This window comes from Sorex fumeus, unplaced genomic scaffold, assembly GCF_029834395.1.
Source record: "Sorex fumeus unplaced genomic scaffold, SorFum_2.1 ptg000006l, whole genome shotgun sequence".
Lineage (NCBI taxonomy): Eukaryota > Metazoa > Chordata > Mammalia > Eulipotyphla > Soricidae > Sorex > Sorex fumeus.
In genome coordinates this window covers 35,059,418-35,082,736 of record NW_026606063.1, presented here as the reverse complement: position 1 = coordinate 35,082,736, position 23,319 = coordinate 35,059,418, and the positions used below count along the sequence as shown (strand labels likewise).

At 37.9% G+C, this 23,319-nt stretch overlaps 1 protein-coding gene across 22 annotated transcripts in view; it reads right to left on the bottom strand.

Annotated features, from left to right (window-relative positions):
* Window positions 1–23,319, bottom strand: part of MYT1L (myelin transcription factor 1 like) — a 501,918-nt gene that overhangs the window by 286,096 nt on the left and 192,503 nt on the right. The window contains exon 4 of one of the 22 annotated variants that reach the window (XM_056128243.1): window positions 15,379–15,431. The exons of the other annotated variants lie outside the window; for them this stretch is intronic. The gene's annotated coding sequence lies outside the window, so the exon portion shown is untranslated. The remainder of the gene's footprint in view (window positions 1–15,378; window positions 15,432–23,319) is intronic. 22 annotated transcript variants of the gene reach the window in all.

The window sequence follows — 23,319 nt, the reverse complement described above, 5'->3', positions numbered from 1 at the left end:
AGCTTCTGGAAACCATATTTTATGATAGGCAGGAGATAAATGTAGAGAGTAGAATGGTGATTTTCAAAGAGAGACTTTAATCTGCCTTATCTACTTAACATTTCTCAGTTTTTTGTTTCAATCGTAATCAGAAGCAAATGCAATAACAAAATATTTTAAAGCCAAAACCAAATTGTGCTCAGGGCAGGCTTGAAGGGTGGTTGGGAAAATGGGTCAGTGGTAGAGGGAAAAAATCACACTGGTGGTGAGATTGGTGTTGTAACATTGAATACCCAGAACAAGTATATTATGAACTACTTTGTAAACCACCTTGTTTAAATAAAGAGAGAAAATAAAATTGCACTCCCCTCTTTACACACACACACACACACACACACACACACACACAGAGAGAGAGAGAGAGAGAGAGAGAGAAAAAATGAGAGCTTATTTCAAATTTTGCTGCTAGTTTGGAGGAAAGGCTGTATACATGGCGGAAATGAGGAGAAAATAAAAACAAAACTGTTGCTAAGAAACTAGCTTTTTAAACTGGGGATCAGAACCCTACACATAGATATTTGTACATTTATATCTATATTTATTTATCTGTGACATTATAGGGGTCAGTTAAAAATTTTTGACAACAGTAAAGGATTTTGAATGTGCAATGAACAAAAATAATGTTGATGGAATTCAGTAACTTTGTACATCAATACCCTAAACCTTAAGCCTACTATAGCCATATTAGCTAACCTATTATAAAGTTTTTTTTAAACAAACCCAAATAATTTCAGTAATGAATCTCAGGTGTCTCTAGCAGCGCTAACACATGTTAGATCTTCGGGTGAAAATCGACTGCAAGAGGAAAAGCATAAGAAGTTTTGCTTTAGAATCTGAACGAAGAGGGAAATATGCAAAAATCAGACTAGGCTTGACAATGACTCTTACAAGACAGCACTCAAAGTTAAGCACTGACTTGTTTCTTGAATAATGCCCATTGACTCCAGAAATGTATCTCAATCTATATTAATACTGGGTTTGATCGCAAAATTCATTAGCTAATAACAATAGATTTAATCTTACCACCATGACCAGGATGTTGGATTGTTATTCTGGGATGTATAGGATATGCATAAATGCAATTTTATAATGTTTCAGTAGAAGATAAGGCAAAAACAAAGCTACCGTATTGAGAGAATCATGATGTTATGAATAACCTTGTGTGTGTGTCCCTCTAAAGGAACCCACTGCTAGAGTCCCTGGAGAGCTACCCTTGGATAATGACTATATCAAAGGTTGAAGCCTATGGAGGAAGAAGAGAAATCTTGCCTGTAGAGTATAGGGTTTAGTCCACATGCTGAGTATTAAATAGGATTTAGAAATGAACTCAGCAAGTGAATTCTCCCTCTCCAATGTGCACTGTGTGGTGAGTCACATTTAATAAACACCACCCATTTGTCTTGTGTTTTCCACATTTATATGTCATCCTCACATCTTACATGAATGCTCTCTCAGCAAGATCACCTTCCACTCTATGTAAACTTACTATTTTCCAGACAGGTCGTTAGGACCTGTACAGCAACTTTGGACTATCTTATCATAATAAATGATTACAAAATCAGCAGAGCCACCACTCTGGCAGAAGTATTAGAAAACAGGATTGCTTAAAAAACAACTGGTTAATGACCCCTACAATAAATAAAATGAATTAAGATTTGGAAAGAAGGATAAAATTATCATTATTTGTAAATAATAGAATAATGTCTAAAAAGTCCTCAGGACTCAATTAAAAAACTGTAACAAACAATGAGTATAGAAAAGTGATTGGCTGCAAAAGCAATGCACAAAATTTTGTTGCATTTCTATATGCAAATAAATAGAGAGAAGAGATTGAGAAAACAATTCCAATTGCATTTATGTCCAAAAGAATAAAATATTTAGTCATGAGTTTAACAAAGGAGGTAAAAGACTCACAGAATTACAACTACGATATATCGTTAAAATATAGAGAACAAGATATTGCCAAATGGAAATATATTTTATGTATATGGGAGGAAGAACTAATAAAGTCAAAATATAGTTGAGTTTTACCAAAGGCAATATAAATTTAACGCATTCTCCCTGAAAATTCCAATGATATTTTTAAGGAACTAGAATAAAAATATAAATTTTATATGAAATAATAAAAGACTTGAATAGGAAGGGAAATTCTGAGAAAGAAAAAATAAAATGATGACATCATGCAACCTGATTTCAAACTGTACTAAAACCAATGATTAAAATATAATTAAAGCTTTATGGTATTTAAATAAAACTAGACATGTATATCAATGGAATATGATTTAAATAAATCTTCATATTTATCTCTTTAATCTATGGCTAAGGATCCAAAGCCATTCAATGGAATAAGGAGAATCTCTTCAGCAAATAGTGTTGGAGAAACTGGGCAGACACATGCAAAATAATGAAACTGGACTACTCTAATCCCACATACTAAAATAAATTAAAATGGAATAAAGATCTGGATATAAGACTTGAAACGTAAATTCTTAGTCAATAGCATGGGTGAAATGTTTTATGGCATTGGCATTAGAGATAACTTTGGGTACTTGACCCCATCAGCAAGGGAAATAAAAGTGACTGGAACTGGTTTAAATTGAAAAGGAAAATATTGCAAAAAACAAATAGATAAACAAAATGAAAAGATATAAACTGAATGGGAGAAGATATTTTCATATCATACATCCTATGAGGGGTTAATATCCAAGGTGTATAAATACAATTTTAGTAACAGCACAATAAAAATATGCAAAACTGAATGAAAAATTCTCCAGAAAGGAGACATAGTCAGGCATATCAAAATATATTTGCATCACTGATTTTCTGGGAAATGCCTGCAAATTAAAAACCACACGGAGAAATTACATCACACTGATGAGGATGACTGAAATGAAAAGAACAATAAAAGTACTAGAGAGGGTGGAGAGCAAGAGGAACCTTCTTGTGTTGCTGGAAAGAATATAAATTGGTGCAACCATTTTGGAAAATGCTACAGAAATTCCTCAAGAAGCTACAAATACAACTACAATATGATCTAGCACACCACTTCAGAGTATCAGTCTGAAAAATATGAAAACACTAGCACACAATGATATCCTTCCAAATGTTTATAGAAGTCTTATTTTTAATAGATAACATATGGAAGTAACAGAAGTGCTCATCAAAGATAGGTGGTTGGATAAAGATAATGTGACCCATTTATGTAATGGAATACTATTAAGCTGTATAAAATATAAAATTTTTCCATTCATGACAAAATGAAAGTGCTCAAGGAGAATTTATGAAGTGAAATAAGTCAGAGTGAAAATAAGATATATACTACATAATTTCACACAAATGTGCAACATAAGGTTATTAAATTGATCAGCAGATAAAACAAAAACTAGAGTACAAACTAACAATAGGTTATCTTATTTTTTTTAAGTTCTGTTAAATATTTATTTATTTATTTAATCACAGTGAGCTACACTTACAAAGCTTTCATGTTTGAGTTTCAGTCATATGATAATCAAACACCCATCCCTCCACCAGTGCACATTTTCTACCACCAATGTTCCCAGTATCCATATCCTTCCCTGCTCTGTCCCACCCCTCCCCTTGACCCTATAACAGACAATTTCCCTCTTACTTTCTCTCTACTTATGGACATTATGGTTTGCAATACAGATACTGAGAAGCCATCATGTTTGGTCCTTTATCTACTTTCAGCATACATCTCCCATCCCGAGCAATCCTTCCAACCGTCATTGACTTAGTGCTCCCTTCTCTATTCCAGCTGCAGAAGATTATTTTAACACTAGAGGGGGTGAGGCAGGAGACAAGATGGAGGCTATTAAAGATTGTGCTGGGTTTTATTCATAAAAATAAATTAATTAGGATTGAGGTCATATCTAAAAGAACAGAAGTGCATACCTGACATACAAAAGTCCCTGAGTTTCATTTCCAGCACATCATGCCCCCCCTCAAAGCACTGCTACATATGGCTCTGGTAGCCCCTAGCATTGCATGACCCAAGTAGCATGAAATGTCCTGCATGCACAGCCAGGCTATCACCAGGAGTAATATCTACATGCCATAAGCAATGCTTGAGATGTTTCCCCTCAAGATATATTAACTAATTAATATATCTCAATAATATAAAATAAACTATTTAAAAACTTGGTTGATGCTAGATATTTTATGATATAAATCACTGTAAAATGTTATATGATCTCTACATTTTTACTGCTTCTCATTTACTCATAGGATTATCATAATTTCTATTTTGCTTTACCCAACAAAGGTATACTTTCTGGTTGCACTATATATTGAATAATTGATTTTTTAAAAAAATTATATGTGGAGTACCTATTTTACCATTTGAACTCATAAAAAGTACTTATGCCCTTGCTATATTTCTGGTATTGTGTTACTCACTGCAATCAAGTTTTTAAATGATAAATGGATTCATTTTTCAGACTGTAGCTTTGCATTTTCTCTCTGTACTGCAGCACTTTGGTGATTGTCCTGTCTTCACACTAGAGTGATCATGACAAGGACAAGGGGTACCCCTTAAATTGGTCAATTCTTAATTGCTGAGATTCCAAGTATTCCACTTTACTGATGTCAAAACTGTCCCTCACAGATAATAATTATAATCACAGATAAGGATGTGCAGGCTTTGATTGCAAAGTCCTAATCATAAAGACTAGTTCTTCGTTAACTATAAGTGCTTGTTAGGTCCTTCCCTACTGACACCCGCCTTTGGATGTGAACCACAGAAGCCTAGGTAAAACACACAACTGAGGAAATGCCAATGTGCAGTGGTCCTCTAACAGTGGTCCTCTAACTGACCAAGGGCATATCCCAAGATCCTTAGTGAATACCTGAAATGAGTGTACTTAACATTATATATCCCATGTTTTTTCCCAATACACAGAAACCTATGATAAAGGTTAATTTACAAAAATTAGGGAGGGAGATACAAATAACTAATAATAAAGTAGGAAACGTTTATAATTAATCTTAGGCCAGGGAAACTTCCCTGAGTCTAGGACTGTCTATATCCTCCCCCCAAAGAGGTCTTATTCAGGTGAGTGCCTTTGAGTCACCTCAGAAATGACTCTTCAGCATATATTTCAATTTCTGTCATTCCACCAAGTGCAGACTTGGGAAGGCCATGGCATTCAAGGCTTCTCAGTATCTCCAGTTAACACTGCTGATGTCAATCCTGCACAGCCCACTCTTGTCCTCGAAGAGGATTGAAAGGTGGAAGAAAATATCAAATTAGGCAATGAAATGAACAGGAGCTGGCTTGTGATGGGTATTATAGGCATTTAAGAAGTTGGCAGGCATTTGCATGTGTGAAGTTTTGAAAACACATATCAACAAGGCAAATTTTAAGTAAGACCAATTAGAGATCATTATAATGAGTCTCTGAGCACTGCGATAGCACAGCGGGTAGGGCATTCGCCTTACAAGCGGCCAACATGGCCGACCCGAGTTCGATTCCTCTGCCCCTCTCGGAGAGCCCGGCAAGCTACCGAGAGTATTCGATATGCCAGACACAGTAACAACAAAGTCTCCAATGGAGATGTTACTGGGCCCGCTCGAGCAAATCGACGATCAACGGGAGGGCCTTTACCTTACCTTTATAATGAGTCTATGTCACTGGGCTGGAGTGATAGCACAGCGGGTAGGGTGTTTGCCTTGCATGTGGCCAACCTGGGTTTGATTCCTCCGCCCCTCTCGGAGAGTCCAGCAAGCTAACGAGAGTATTTCGCCTGCATGGCAGAGCCTGGCAAGCTACCCGTGATGTATTCACTATGCCAAAAACAGTAACAAGAAGTCTCACAATAGAGATGTTACTGCTGCCCGCTTGAGCAAATTGATGAACAATGGGAGGACAGTGCTATGCCACTGACTATGATAAATCAGAAACACAGGTGAGCAAATGATCATCAGATGATATATTTGCAGTCACCTCAACAAAATAAAAACTTAAGTAGATATTTAACAAAACATGTATCAATCATGTATAAATAGTCGATAGATATCTCAAATATTTAGATAAGAAGAAAAAATTTAAATAAGTTCATCAACATCGAACACCTAAGGATTTCTGCCTGCTTCCTTTTCTGGCTTCATCTGAGTGAATGTTTTCCCCCTTTGAGCCAAATTTATCTGCTTTATCATCACTTGTGTGAAACACCATGGGAGAAATGATGCACACAGAAACAAAAGCTTGATCTGCAGTGTCCTTGGAAATAAGTGAACTTGAACTCCTCCTCTCTCCAGCATACTCCTGAGAAGTGAGAGAGTCATAATAAAAAGGGCTCAGACAAACAAGCCAGTGATAGAAGAATTTTGGGTTCTGTGCTCATAAGTGGACAGGCAGTAGGACTGGTTTTGTGGTAACCCCTTCTAGGGCTGCTCAGTGCAGTTTCTGTACTCAGTTGAAGGTCTGGAATTATCTTACTCAAATAGATTTTAAAAAATTACAAAAAATCATAGTTTTCATTCTAACCATGCACACACTCATACACAAGAACAAAAAAAAATCTCAGAGGAGTATTTCCTGCTTGCAGTTGTCACTGTGCACACATAAATCAAGACATTTTAAAAAGTCCTTAGGCTTGTATGGCATGAAGAAGAAAAATCCTTTCCATACCCTATATACACATGTGTTCCTTTGTCTGGTTAAGATATTTTGTGTTGAATTCTAGTCCTCTTCTCTTAAAACCAAAACAATAGGTACTCATCATTAAAATAAAGAACTAGCCTCTCGAATAACAGGACAAGCTTCTGGTCCATAATTCCAAATTCAAAAAGAGTATTTTCACTTGCTTATAAAACAAGAAATACTTAAGAAATTACAAACCTATCTGTACTTATAAATTGCCACCCAAAATTCATTAGTTGGTCTAGGGAAAATATTATATTTAAAATATTTTTATGGGATGAAGAGATAGTTCAAGGGTTAGGCACATGGCCAACCTGAGTTTGATATCTGATACCACATATGGTCCATACACCTCCACCAGGACTGATCCCTGAGTAGAGAGGCAGGAGTAAGCCCTGAGCATCTCTTGGTGTGCCTTCCAAAAACAAACAAACAAACAAACAAACAAACAATTCTAATGTTCTTCAATTACTTTTCTAAAATACAAGATTGAACTAAATGAAGCAGATCATTTTTTAAAAAATATATGGAATAATTGATTTCCTTTTGTAAAATATATACTGTGTGAAATCAGTGGATATTTGAGCTTAACCCCATGGAGTGGAAATCATTTCCAGGCTACTGAGATGAGACATGTTCTTGAATAACTTGATGTCTTGTTAACATGCAGCTTTCAGAGAGATCTGATTTCAGCATTTCTACTGCCATTTAGGAGATGAGCATATCATAGCCTACTTTCATTCCAAAATCTTTTCAAAGAGTTTTTCTTCTCAGTCAGTGAGAAAAGATCTGGTCACACTGGTCACCACAACCATTTGAATAGCTCTGGCTTTCCATAAAATAGTTTTGTTTGGGTATGGTTATTACAAGAAATAACTACAGGAGGCTTGAAACACTAGGTTCAACTCTTGGCCCTGAATCATACAATGTCAAGCTCATGCAAGTTCCTACTTTAAGTCTTCTCATTTCCAAAACTTCCTGTCTGCAAGGTGGCATTGATACAGGAGTAAGAGGAAATGGAAAACAAAAGAACCTAAAACAGTGCTGGGCTGTGTTGAGTGAAAGAGAGGCCAGTCTGCCTGGGCTACTGGTATTCCTATGACTGAGATGCTGCTGTTCCCATGACTGGGGTCCCAACGGGTAAATGAGAAATAAGCAACGGTCCTGTCTTCTCACCAGGAGTCTGCAAATGAATAACAGTTGAAGGCAAGTGGAAGAGACATTGCTCCATGCTTGATGAAGCAGACCCATCTAAAGACTTGGAATGCTGGTCACACAAGCTCCAAGTACAAACTTGATCCCCAGTTACAAGTTCCTCCTGGCTCACTCCCACATTGCAGAATCAGTACTTGTTCCAGGAAGCACAACATGCAAAGATAGGGAGGAGCTTCTCTAACAGAGAGTCAACATGCGGACACTTTCTCCTAACTTCACCAGCTAGAGGTTGGTCCTAAACCCAGTGAGGTTTTTCTGCATAAATTCACTCAAAGAAACAGGAAACGAGGGCTGCGTGACCACCCTTCCCCTGCCTCATTGTCTGCCACACTATATTCCACTCTCTGTTGTGTGTGCCCATAAGAACTGGCCCACTTTAAGTTAAACATTTATTCAAAGTTTTGTTTAAATGGCAAGCTATTGGTTAAGTTAGTTTTATAGACATTGTTTCATTAAACTTCAACAGTGTTATAAGACTATTATTACTCTAATTTTATAGGGAAATAGACACAGATATATATTGTAATATCTGGAATGCACAGAATTCTCCTTTTAGATCAATGAGGCAAATGACAACATGTCTCCTCTCCACAAATCCAATAATTTTTTGGATTTGTTTCTCAGAGTAGGTTAGAAACAGGAACCCCACGATCTGAATTTCATTAGAAGCATTCTTTATTGTTGTTTCCTCCTCTAGACAAGGAAAATACATCCAAGGTCACTGAGAAGATGGTTGCCATTTTTTCTTCGAATCTGTCTTGTGTCACAAATAAAAGACTTTCGAATGCTTTTCTCTCCCCTATTCTTCAGGTTTTGGATGAAAAGCAGCCTCCTTGGGAAGTCCTTTGATCATCATCCAACTTAAAATTGGCTCCTTGCAATTCATTTGTGACAGACCTTTTTTTTTCCCCTTCATGGCCCTTGTCACACAAAGCCATTTGATATTTATTGACTTTTCAGGTGCTTAACGTGTATTCATCCTTCTGGGATGAATATATATATTCTGAGATTCTGCTCAGAAATGTTGTTAAAGAGGTCTCCCAGACTTTCCTGTTCTTCACACATTGTGACTTCTAGGTCTTGCCTTACTTCATCCCTTTGCCTGGTACACAAACCCTCCAGATACCCTTGACTCTTCTGAGTTTGCTTCTTGTTGCCACAGTCTCACACAAAACCTTTATTTAATATTATAACTACCTTTCCTGCTAGCATGATCTGTCACTTGTATTCTGATTAATTTCTCTCAAACACAATAGATCTTTTTCTAAGATGCCATGCAGGATGCTGTGCAGTGCTGTTATCAGAATGCCTCCAACTGATGGAAATTCCACTGGGCAGGGCTTTAAGACTTCTCTAGTCATCCCAAGCACATAAAATGGAAAACAATAAGATTAAATATAAATTTTAATAAATTCATTCGTGGTCTTTCCAGATAAAAACATGCACAATGACCAGGAAGGCCTTCTTGGGTCCTTAGGAGACAGGCACTGGGAAGGAACACACACACACACACACACACACACACACACACCTCTGTTAAAGGTTTCTAGGACCCAAAACGCAGAGCATGTAAATTCTGCCTAATATTCAATCTTATTTGAGTAAGTTCAATTCAACTTAATTTGACGACTTTTTCTTTTTGTGTATTTTTCAAGTGCCAGGGGCCAGGCTTCATTCTGAATAAATAATAGCAAGGAGGAAACTACAGAGCCTTGTGCAAATGACAGTGCTGAGTGGTTTGTGATGAGTAGATGCATCCAAACGGGTCCCTGTGATGATACGACACAGAGGTACTATAGGAGCAATCATGTGCAGGTAGGCTCCTAAAGATGCAGGTGAAGGAGGAATGAAGCTCAGGTGAACATAAGGAGCCTGAAATTCTGGTGAGACTGCTATAATTGGAGCATTGCTAAGGACCTTGATGAAAGAAAACTCAGGTGCAGACGAGAACTCTGAAATTCAAGTCGAGGTCAAGATACTGACAACTCACGTTTGTTAAGGATCTTGAAGCTCTTGTACAGTGAGTTCAATGAAACTTATACACAAGGAAGAAACCTAAAACTCACATGTACAGGGAGCAATCACACTAGAGCTGCTGAGGTGTTAAGTCGGGTTAGTGAAGCTAAGATGAGTCCAGGGTTCTTGACTCATCTATCAACTTCTTCAACTCAACACCTTTCTCCTAAGGTTCCTGATGGGACTGGAAGTAATTTAAAGTGCAAGATAGGGACCACAAAAGAATGGAAAGTCAGGCAGAAGCGACACTTAGCAGTACTCATCTTCTCGAAAATCAATTTCATGGCACTGAACCCTACTGATCCTACGTTTATCTTTTATTTTGATTCCATTATTGGTGCTCATGTTCATTTCCAAATATATATGCTCCTTCAGTTTATGTTCTTTCTTTGCCCTTCATCCATTCATTATGTTCTTTCTTTGCCTCTATCCTTTGTTCTCCATCCCTCCTTCATTCTTTGCCCTTCATCCCTGGGCCACACAGGTCTGAACCACACAATGGCTTGAGTCCTTCAGGCTAACTGCTCTTACCTTCATGTATGATAGCTTCTCTTTATGCCTTCTATATTCACATCATCCACAAGCCAATGATTAGATTTCACAGAAAACTATACTATGAGTCTTAACTTATCATCCATTTATCTAGAGTGCTGTCTTTTATATTTTTTTGGTCCCAAGACTCTCTCTTGATAATTTTAGCATGAGGAATGGTTGCTGTGTCTTTCAACACTAGTTTATCAAATGTCTTCCCATATCTACTTACATTCACCTGGTACCTTTGCCCTCATGAATTAGAAACACATAAAACTTATGACTTCTCTGAGACATCCATGCTTTAAGAAAGTCCAGGATAATCTTGCAGGGGACTGTTTTGGAAGGGGAATCAGGAACCCCCTCAACTGCCTTCAATATATACTTAAGGGTCAGATATAAATAAGGAGACTCCCCTTGGACCTCACATTACTTACATTAAACATTTTCAGAAGACCCCAGGCACACCTGTCATTTATAGAAATTTCAAGGACAGCTAGTTGTAAGACCCACCCACTCATTTAGACACCCCAGAGAGCCATGGTAGAGAACATGAAATAGTTGACATCAGCAAGTTTTGAATAGATTTTTACATAATAACAGATTTCTGAAATTCTGGTTCCCTCTGTTCCCTCTGCTGTTATGTTCTGGCTTCCATCCTCCTTTCTGTTCCCACCACCTGGACTTTCACCTATACACACAGAGTCTGTCAATGGACCATACAGCAGTGACTTAAGCACTTCGCTAAAGTCCTTTTCCATTAGTCAAAATGCAGTCAGTCATCTTTGAAAACACATCCATTGCTTAATTTTTTTAATAAATGCAGCAATGAAGAGTGAAGAGAACAGCAGATGAAGTTGCTGAGAAAGGGACCTTGTAAGATCATCACTGGTGTTTCCCCTGCCTTAGGGACCCCTCCTGGAGGGCCACAAGGCTTCTGTGCACATGGCTCAGACATCAGTGGGCTGCAGGGTCAACCCGATGGGATGGCAGAATAGGCTCTCTTCAGAGCCTGTGAGTCACAGAGCAAGGCATCGCTGCCACTGAGAGATGAACCACCTTTTAGGCTGTTCTCCGTGGAGGCAACTTTTTCTTAATCCTTAATTATTTTTAGTGAATCGTTTAAACTGAATATAATAAGACAATTGTGGCTGGCATTGGAACAGTCAAATAAGAAGTCAGAACACAGTAAACACAGTGGAATTGAGGTATAGTTAGAGGTAGAATATAAGGTAGAGTTGAAAGGAAGAGAGGGAGACAATTCCCAGCACATGGGAAGAAGCAGCAAAAGATGGAACACTGAAAGCTTGGAAAATTCAAAAATGCTTCTATGTTTTATGTTTCTGATTGTTTTTCTTCTTTGGGGATATGGTTATACAGTGATCAATATTGTATATCCTGACATAAATATGTAGTCTTATATAGACCCATATGCTGCCTGTAACATGATTGTTTAAGGTCAGGTTTCTATTCTCTAGATGTAGTCAATCAATTCCTAGACTTTTTTAGTGTCTCAAATCTAAGCTCTAGGGAGAGTCCCAAGAGAAAGTAAGGTATGCAAAATCATTGTGTTACTCTCTAAGACAGACAAAACAGGCCAGGGAAAGTGGCCCAGAAAAGAAAACCAGGCAACAGATTCCAAACTCCCCTTAAAATGACTGCTTTCATTTGTGGTATATTAAAAAATACTATATAGTAGAAGACTAATAACTATTGCCAGGGAAAAGAGGGGTTAGGAGGACTAGTCAATGGTTGGAACTAACCACAAGTGTGTGGGGGGATGGAGGGTAAGTAAGATAGAGAAGAGATGAGTATTACAGTAATATCTGGGAATGATCATGCTGGACAGGAACTGAGTGTTAAAGTAGGTAAAGGGATATTCTTGATAACCTTTCAGTATCAATATTACAAACCACAATGCCCAAAAGGAGAGAGAGAGAGAGAGAAAGAGAGAGAGAGAGAGGTGCGTGCGAGAGAGAAAGGGGGAGAAAGAGAGAAAAAGAGAGATAAAGAGAGAAAGTGAGAGAGAAGAAAAGCTCTTGCCATAAAGGCAGGCAGGAGCTGGGGCGTGAGGGGTGATGGAAGGGAACCTGGGGGACACTGGTGCTGGGAAATGTACACTGGTGGAGGGATGGGTGTTGGAACACTGTATAACTAAAATACAATCATGAACAACTTTGTAAGGATCTACCTCACAGTGATTTAATAAAAATGTTATTTTTAAAAAAGAAAAAGATAGGTAAAAATGTGAAAAACTTCTTTTCAAATGTATTAACAGCAAAACCACTGAAGTAACAGTAACTTTAATATCTTCACTGAAATATTAATTGAAAGTAATTTAAACAAAAGCAATCAACACAAAGCAAAATAAAATATAAAATTTCTTTAATAATGCCAGAGGCATAATTAAGATTGGGTAAAAGTAACAAAATCAGTAAATATAGAAATTCCTAATGAAACCTCCTCAATGTCATGTTGCCCTAATGTCAATGATAAGTACCCAGATTTACATAAGTGTTGCCATTCTGAATTTGGGGCAAGTTACCATTTCAAAAGTCTGAAATTCCTGTTTTTAAATACTGCAATGAAATGACAACATATTCTGTCAGTTACAGCTTGCATGGTACCATCAATCAGTATAATATAATGCCAACCATTTTTTCTTGAAGTTTTTATCAGATGTAACTTGAATTATTATAACAGAAGGAAGAAACTGAAATTAGCAATTCTTAATCAGATTCTTAATACTTCTTCCAACCAAAGATAAACTACCACAAGAAAACATTAAGTGTCAAATTTGTAATGCACTATAGTTGTATCAAGTTTTCGGATTTGAAATTTCCATGATAAAATAGAAGGTGAACAGAATAACAAGTCATCTTCTAAGAAGAATGACTTAATCAGGAGTTTTATATACGAAATTGAGAGCATATCATGGGGAACTTTCTCTTAGCCTTCTTGTATTTATATCCACTAGATGAAAATTAAACTGTGTAGTTAAGATAAGAATTAGAGAATAGGCCTAATATAGTATTGGCTGGGTTTGCAATGGTAGAAAAGCTGAAACTAACCCAGAATTCCAAGCTTATATTAATAAAAAAATACTGGGTCTGATTTGCAATGGCAGACAAAGAATGTTTGACATGATTAGGTATAAGTCAATCAGAAGAGAAAGAACTGGTAGAAACAGAACATAATTATAATGATAATAACACTTTAAATATAATAAAGTGCTTTTCACCTATATACATAGTCCCTTAGGAATTTATGTTTACCATAAATAAATAGTAATCTGTGAAAGAGGTGGTATAAGGTAAAATCTCATAAATATCTCATCTTATTTGGGAGTCATTAACCACCAAGCAATTAAGGCAAACTAAAAATTCAGTTTTTGTATAATGACTATATTAAAAATTTATTTCAGTTCAGGACACTGGATTACATCTTTGAATTCTAAACATATTTCAAGGATGAAATAATAATTTTTCTACCCTTCAAGAAAGTACTGCTGTTAAATACTATAGCAGAAGCAACGTGATATACCATTTAGGATATGAACCCCAAGTTAAGACAGTCTGAACTTCAACCAGTGCATCAATTTCTTGTACTTTGCTGATGACAATAGTTCATATCACAATTTGTTGGTATAAACACAGGTCATTCTAATATCTTGTTGGGAACAAAGTGGGTAGGGCGTTTGCCTTGCATGCGGCTGACCTGGGTTTGGTTCCTCTGTCCCTCTCAGAGAGCCTGGCCAGCTACAAAAAGTATCCTGCCTTCACGGCAGAGCCTGGCAAGCTCCCTGTGGTATATTCGATATGCCAAAAACACTAACAACAAATCCCACAATGGAGATGTTACTGGTGTCTGTTCAAGCAAATCGATGAACGACGAGAGGACACTACTACAGTGCTATCTATATCTAAAAACGTAAATATGCATTTTTCCATGATAAATGATAACTTCAATTGTCTGATTAAAAAACTTAACTTTTATTTATGCCAACTTGCTGTCCACAATTTCAGACTGTCTTGGGTTTAGGTAGACATTTAGCTTGCTGAAGTGTCTGCAGTCCCAGAGAGGAAACATTGATGTGTGAGTGTGTGTGCATGAGCATGTCTATGTAAGAGAATTGGAGCACTTAAATTATTACAAATACATAATCCTGCAGATGGAGAAAGTGAAGGTAAATCGGTGTCATTGCCTCAGTACCTGAATGATCTGGGTTAAGAAGTAGCTCTTCAAACCCTATGGACTAAGCAATAGTACAGCAGGTACAGTGCTTGCCTAGCAAGCAGCCAACATGGACTCAATCCTAGCAACCCATATGGTTCCTTGAGAACTGTCAGGAATAACTCGTGAGTGCAAATCCAGGAGTAATCCTTGAGCAAAACCAGATGTGGCCCCCAAACAGAACAAAGACCGATGGGCAGAACTTTCTTCAGAGAGAACAACTGTACTTCTCAGTCAAACTTGGTTTGACTTGTGATCAAGTTCAGATTAACAACCCCTTCCTCTATGCAGACTGTAGCCAGCTATGCCCTCGTCTCACCTTCGCACTGAGAGGAGGTGATCTGTGGGCTTGCAAGCTCTGTTGATGGGAAACCACAGTTCTCTGAGAACATGTGTGGAAAGCCTTTGCAAAGCCAAATTTTCGCATGTACCACAGCTTATTTAAAGACATCACATGTGACTCTCCTAACTGGGCTCGAGGCCTGAGCATAGAGCTTCACATGTTTCAAAAGACAATACTTACCTTTCTGCTTTCCCCTTGCTTTCCACTACATTAAACTTTCCATTAAGGGCATGGTTGTTTATTGTTATTTTATAAAATAATTGTAATGTCAATACAATGCTTGCTTTCTCTCCCATTCTGTTAAACCTAAATTATTGTGCCCTGAAGGCGGCCTGCTTACCCTGTGATGAACAGGTTCGGAAGCAATGGAAGTTCTGTTTCACAAACAACAGGCTATGAGTGGAAATTAACAAAAGAAGCTAAGGATCTAGAAATGAAATCTGCCCCTAATCCTTGTTCATGTAGTGATCTGTAAAATATCTAGGATTGCCTTCTGCTCCCCATTCCCTGCTTTAGGAAGAGATAGTGTCTGACACATACAAGCACACAGGTATGCAGACACAAATGCACAAATGCACAAGTACGTGTGGATGCCTCTGTCCTCATCTTGCTAGAATAGGAAGGCACCCAACTCCTAGGAAATGCCCAGTTTCAGCATTGCTAACCTTCCCTGAGTTCTATTATGAGACTGGTATTCTAATTTCTTGAATCATCTGCAGCTTCTGTCTGGAGTCTCTCTGCACTAAGCAGAACCACCAGGTGGCGATCGTTGCCACAGCCGAGTTATCCTGCCACCGTGTGACTCAGAGATGCTCCCCTCTAGACCTGCACACACCACCTCTGTTCAGATCCTGCTGATTCAACTGCCACTTGCTTATCCTTTTATAATTGAGCTCTCTAAACATCTTTTTGTTGCGTTTTTAGTTTCAGGGCCATACTGCAATATTTAGGAGTTACTCCTGGCTCTGCACACAGGAATCACTCCTGGTAGTACTCAGGGAACCATATGTGATCAAACCCAGGTTGGCTGCATTTGCATGTGCCTTGTCCTGTACTATCTCTCCAGCCACAAACTCTCTAAACTCTTTGAATGTGAAAATTATTGTGTGTCATTGTCTCACTGCATGACTCTACTTGGACTTGGAGCTAACCAAGAATTTAGATCCAATATGATTAGTATTCTAGGACCTTCCCCCCTTTCACGTTTTCTGTCACTCTTTCTCACAGTCATATTCATTGCCTATCAAGCAAGCAACCAGCTGAGGAGAGAGGTGAGAAAGACTAGTTCCATTCTTTGCTTTCTCTCCTGAGAGGTGAGAACACCTTGCATGGTGCAGGCCAGCAGGGGCAAACCCTCTCCTATGAATGCTCTGATCCTAAATCAGAGAGGGACAGCTCTTTCTTTGCTTCAACTTTCCTTTCAACCGCTTTTGGAATCTTTATCTTGGGGGCAGTAAGTCATGGCCTATGCTCACATTATCTCCTAATCCAAATTGTTCTTAGGTGTGCGATGAAATAAATTGAACATTGACTGGGGTATAACATGGGAGGATCCAAACTCAGAGTGCCTGCCTAGAACTCCTGGCTGCTTCTCATTATTTCTATGTGGCCTTGAGAAATTTGTTGAATTTCTATGCCCCTGTTTACTCCTTTGTGACACAGTATTACTTCTTTTTAAAATTTTTTATTATTTAAAATTTTTTGGGCTGGAGCAATAGCACAATGGGTAAGGTATTTGTCTTGCTCACGGCTGACCAGGGTTTGATTCCTCTGTCCCAGCAAGCTACCAAGAGTATCCTGTCTGCACGGCAGAGCCTGGAAAGCTCCCTATGGCGTATTCGATATGCCCGAAACAGTAACAACAAGTCTCACAATAGAGACGTTACTGGTGCCTGCTTGAGCAACTTGATGAACAATGGGAGGACAGTGCTACGGTGCAGTGCTATTTTTTTTTTTTTATTGGATCACTGTGAGACAGAACCTTACAAAGTTGTTCAGGATTAGATTTCAGTCACACAGCATTCCAACACTCATCCCTTCACTAGTGTACACTTCCCAGCACCAGTGGCACCAGTGTCCCCAGATTCCCTTCCATCACCCCACCCCCCCCTGCCACCCCTCAGCCTGCCTCTATGTCAGCAACTTTTCTTTTCCACCCTCCTTTTGGGCATTGTGGTTTGCAATATTGATACTGAAAGGTTATCAAGAATATCCCTTTACCTACTTTGAACACTCAGATCTTGTCCAGCATGATCATTCCCAGCTATTATTGCCATACTTCTGTTCAATATAGTACTGGAAGTACTTGCCATAGAAATTAGGGAATTAAAAAAATATTAAAAACATACAGATAGGAAAGGATGAAAGCAAACTCTATTTGCAGATGACATGATACTATACCTAGAGAATCCTAAAGCCTCCACCAAGAAATAAATAGAAACAATAGATTTGTATAGCAAAGTGGCAGGCTACAAAATCAATACCCAAAAGAACATGGCTTTCCTATATGCAAATAATGAAAGAAGAAAGTGATATAAAAAATAAAAACAGTCCTATACACAATCATGCCTCAGAAAATCATGTATCTCAGAATCAGCTTAACAAGGAGGTAAAAGACCTATACAAAGAAAACTACAAAATACTACTCTAGGAAATAAAAGAGGACACAAGGAAATGGAAACATATCCCCTGCTCGTGGATTAGGAGAATTAACATGGTCAAAATGGTAATAATCACCAAAGTATTATATAGATTCAATGCAGTCTCTATAAGGATACACATGAAACTTTTCAAAGAAATTAATCAAACACTCCTGAAATTCATATGGAACAATTGGCCCCCATGAATGTATAAAGCAATTCTTAGGGGGGGAAGATGGGAGGCAACACCTTCCCCAACTTTAAACTGTATTACAAATAATTAAAACAGCATGGTATTGGAATATAGATAGACATGCAGACCAATAGAATAGGGTTGAATATCCTTCACGTACCCTCAAATATATGATCATTTAATCTTTGGTAAGAAAGCAAGAAATATGAAGTGGAGCATGGAAAGACTCTTTAACAAGTGGTGCTGGCAAAACTGGACAGCTACATGCAAAACAGAATGGCTCAGACCTCTATCTCACACCATGTACAAAAGTAAGATCCAAATGGATTAAAGACCTCAACATCAGACCAGAATCTATATGATAAAATGAAGGTAGGTAAAACCTGGATGATATAGATAGAAGCCAAAGTTATCTTCAAAGATGAAACACCACTGACCAAGCAAGTGGAAGCAAAAATAAACAAATGGTACTACCTTAAACTAAGAAGCTTCTGCATCTCAAAAGAAACAGTGACCAGGATACAAAGACAGCCTACGGAACAGGATTGGGTATTCACCCAATACCCGTCTGATAAGGGGCTAATTTCAAAGATATACAAGGCACTGGTTGAACTCTACAAGAAAAAACACTCAACCCCATCAGAAAATGGGGAGATAAAATGAACAGAAGCTTTCTCAAAGAAGAGATTCGAGTGTCCAAAAGGCACATGAAAAAATGTCTTTCATCACTAACCATCAGGGAGATACAGATCCAAAAAAACAATGAAATATCATCTCACACCACAGAGACTGACACACTTTCAAAAGAACAAGAGCAACTAGTGCTGGTGTAAATGTGGAGAGAAATGGATTCTTCTTCATTGTTGGTGGGAATGCTGACTGGTCCAGCCTTTTGGAAAACTATATGGACATTTCTCAAAAAACATAATAGGCCCTTAAGAGTAGTCACAATCTAGCTGCATCTGCTCAAAGAGCAGTTTCTTAATGAAGTTCCCTATATACCATCTATAAACTTCTTTTTTTTTGCTTTTTGGGTCACACCCAACGATGCACAGGGGTTACTCCTGGCTCTGCATTCAGGAATTACTCCCAGCGGTGCTTAGGGGACCATATGGGCTACTGCGAATCAAACTCATGTTCGCCCTACTTGCTGTGCCATAGCTCCAGCCCTTATTTATTTATTTATTTATTTATTTATTTATTTATTCATTAGTTCATTTTTGTGTCACACCTGGTGATGCACAGGGGTTACTCCTGGCTCATGCACTCACGAATTACTCCTGGCAGTGCTCGGGGGACCATATAGGGTGCTGGGAATCCAACACAGGTCAGCTGCGTGCAATGCCTTACCCACTGTGCTCTCACTCCAGACCCCCGTAAGATTATTTCTGTAAACAAACTCTCTAGATCTGATACCTTTGGACATGTTTTTGCCTTGCTATATTTCCCTATATCCTATATATGCTAGAGAAATGTTTTGAGAGAATTCTTAAGCTAAAGAGTTACATTTCTAGGCATGCTTATAAACAACGGAATGGCTTCCCTTCTGCTTGTCTTTCTCACCTCAGCTGTCCCCTATTCTCCTCTACCTCCCATATTCACCTCAGTGGGTCTCCCTTACCTTCTGTCTGGCTCTTTTGCAACTTTACTCTTCTGATTGCTTTATCTGGACCACAATTTCTCCTTCCACCCAATGGGCAACTTTTACTTATCTTTTAGATCTCATGTGAGATGCTTCCAATCCCACAGCTATGATCAACAATGCATACCATAGTCTCTTGTGGTTGCCTCCCAGACTTAGAAGTTAAACTTTAACTTATACCTTAGTACAAAATGTTTAAATCACCCATAATTTTTCTGCCTAAGCAACATGAGATGACTCTTTTAAGTAAACAGAATCCACATGCAAAGAAAGGAATTTTAAGCCAAACTTTGGTATGCACAAAGAATGGGAGCCCTTACCATCTGCCAAGAACTTGCCTCAAAGAAAATCAATTAATGAGTTCATGAGTTAATTAAGAATAACACACATACAAATATATGTATAATATATACATGTGATTATTACATATATGGGCTGAAGAGATAGCACAGCGGTAGGGCGTTTTCCTTGAGTGCAGCCGGCCTGGCCGAGCCGGGTTCGATTTCTCTGTCCCTCTCGGAGAGCCCGGCAAGCTACCAAGAGTATCTCGCCCGCACAGCAAAGCCTGGCAAGCTACCCATGACATATTCAATATGCCAAACACCGTAACAAGTCTCACGATGGAGACGTTACTGAGCCCGCTCGAGCAAATCGATGAACAATGGGAGGACAGTGACAGAGAGAGTGACATGTATGAAAACCTGCTTATGAATACCTAAACTTAACCTAAATGCTGATTATGAAGGAACTAGAAATGATTTTAGTATTCAAAAGAAATAACTTGTGAGATGACATCTTTTCCAATAGTTTTATGACTAAGGGGGAGCTTTAGAAGGAAAGAGCAGAGGACTCTAAGTGTTCATGCAATACTTTAAAAAGTAAGATTAGATCATCACAGATATTACTGAACTAGTTTAAGGAGGAATCCAATTGTGTTTCTATTGGCTTTCCAGGCATATAGCGATTCCTCTGTTCTAACAACAATGGCAGAAATTAAGAATTAACAGTAGGAATAAGTGTCTTACATGCCTTTAAAAAACATTTTTATATGATCTGGGTGTTTAGTTCTTATTGAAATGCTAGGACGGTAGAAACTTGTTTCCCTTTCTGACAATGGTTCTCATTGAGTCAGGAAGGGAATGGACTAATATTCTCCTTTATTTCTAGTTTCTCAGATAATCCCCTCCTCCAACCTCTACAGTCCTGATAATGGCCGACAGGAGAGGAAAGTTCTCTCTTTGTCTTTCTAACTCACCTGATCTAAGACACACATCTTCATCTTGTAGGTTGTTTTGAGATCTGAAAAAGCAAATGATGCTAAATAAAAACATTGATGCTCATCACATTATGAAATGTGTTGATTATAGTGGATTTATTCTGAATTACAGAGCGATAGCACAGCGGGTAGGGCGTTCGCCTTATAAGCAGCCAACATGGCCGACCCGAGTTCGATTCCTCCGCCCCTCTCGGAGAGCCCGGCAAGCTACCGAGAGTATTCGATATGCCAGACACAGTAACAACAAAGTCTCCAATGGAGACGTTACTGGGCCCGCTCGAGCAAATCGACGATCAACGGGAGGGCCTTTACCTTTACCTTTACAGGAACAAACAGAATCAATTGTAAATAATGTTTCTGTTACTTAGATTAATTATCCACTAAAGTAGAACATAGAAAGTCTCCTCCCTCTGTGATCCATACTTCTCCTCTTGTTTAGCAGCTATAGGCCTGAGAAGAAGGAGTGAACCCTTTTAGGACTGTGCTTTGCAGAATAACCTCATGTGCAGGACATGGAATTTTTCAGAATTGGGTAAGCCTTTGGGATTCAGCACAGGTATTCTGATCAAAAGAAATGATTTAGAAATGGTTTTGTAACCTAATTTGAGCCAAAGATAAACAAATGACAGTTTTATTGCTCTTTCTCATGTTGATGTACTTCTTTGCACAACTAGCCTTCCCTTCAGTATATCTGAGAGACAAGTACAGGATCTGTTTTTATGAGGATGTCATAAGTGATAAGTAATTATGTTTTATGAGTTTATGTATTTGTGTAACTAAGAGTGTTTTTAAGAGCATGGACCAGCTACACAAGCATTTATTTATGAATACTGAAGTGTTCTTTCTCTGAATTTTAGAGAATTGATAATCAATGCATACTGTCACCTTTACCATACATATCAAAACTATCTCCATATATTTTAGACCCATAATACTTTGTCATACTGTACATTCGCAGTGCTTCACCAACATGTATAACTCCCTGGATTTAAGCATTTCTAGAGTTAAATTGGCTTGCAACCTTAGAAATTTCTCCTTTAAATTTTACATATAATTTAGTATTAGATTTGGGTACTTACATGTATATACACAAGCCTATATATACCTATTAAAATCTTTTTCTTAACTAGAGGGAACACATTTCACTCAAATATAAAGAGTGTTTTCACTCTTTTAGATATAAAATATAGGTAGTAAAGTGCATAAAGTATATAATATTGATTTCATAAATACATTCAGTTCTACCTATGTATATCCACACTATGTTCAATTCAATGTAGAGAATGTTTAGATCAATAGAATACCATCAGTTTTCTAGTATATTCATTCTAACTACTTCCAAAAAGTAACCACTATACTGACTTCCATTAATGTCTGTTATTTTTCCAGTACTTCTCTATATGGAAATGTACAAAAACCCATTTTCATGTCTGTTTTTTCTCTTTTAATGTAATATCTTTGTGATTGAACTATGCTGTTCAAATATTGATAGTTTTTGTTTGTGTTCTTTTGTAGTGGACCTTTGAATGAATTTAAGCAGAATGGATGAAACAAAAGAAGAATGAGCAAAGAATGGATTCAAGTATAAATATACACTTATACTGTGTCTTCTGATGAGAAGATAAAAACATAATGATCTTTCCCTCCACCCACATTTGCTTAATCAAGTAATGTGAAGATGTAAGATTTACACAGGGTATAAATGCAACTTTTTATTTACTAGTTGTACAAAATTAATTAAATTGCAAATCCTATCTTCAGAATTTGTCTCTCAGAAATACTTATATTCAAAATGCAGTATAATCTTTTCTGTGATGGTTGGTTAAATAATGCATGTAAAAATTATATTCTAATTAAAAACCATCATAAAGTACTGTTATAAAACAAAACAAAACTATCCTATTGGATGTTAAGACAGAAACAAAAATTTAAAATTCACCAGGACTAAGATTAGATTTCTATTCAAAAGCTATAACATTTTAGCAAAATTCTTTACTTTTAAATTTTTATTAGTGAAACACCATGAGGTAAGTTGTAGACTTACAAATTTTGGTGCTTGGGTTTCAATTATACAATGTTAGAGTACCCATCCCTCCACCAGTGCCCATTTTCCACCACCACTGATCCCAGTATCCCTCCTACTCCCCATGCCCCCATCCCACTCTGCCTCTGTGGCAGGGCATTCCCTTTTGTCCTCTCTCTCCTTTTAGGTGCTGTGGTTTACAAAAGAGGCATTGAGTGGAAATTATGTTTGGTCTATAGTCTACTTTCAGCATGCATCTCCCATCCTGGGAGGGTCCTCCCAAACACTTTATTTGGTGCTCCCTTCTCTATCTGAGCTGCCTTTTCCCCTAGTATGTGCAGCTGGCCTCCAAGCCATGGAGTCATTTTAGCAAAATTCTTTGCTGCTTTGACTTTAACTTTAAAATGGGAGTAGTATTTTTGACAGTGCCTAAGTTTATGGACTTCAGCAAGAATCAATATAGGTGTGTTGCATATTATTAGAGGTAAAGTTTATTCTATGTAAAAAA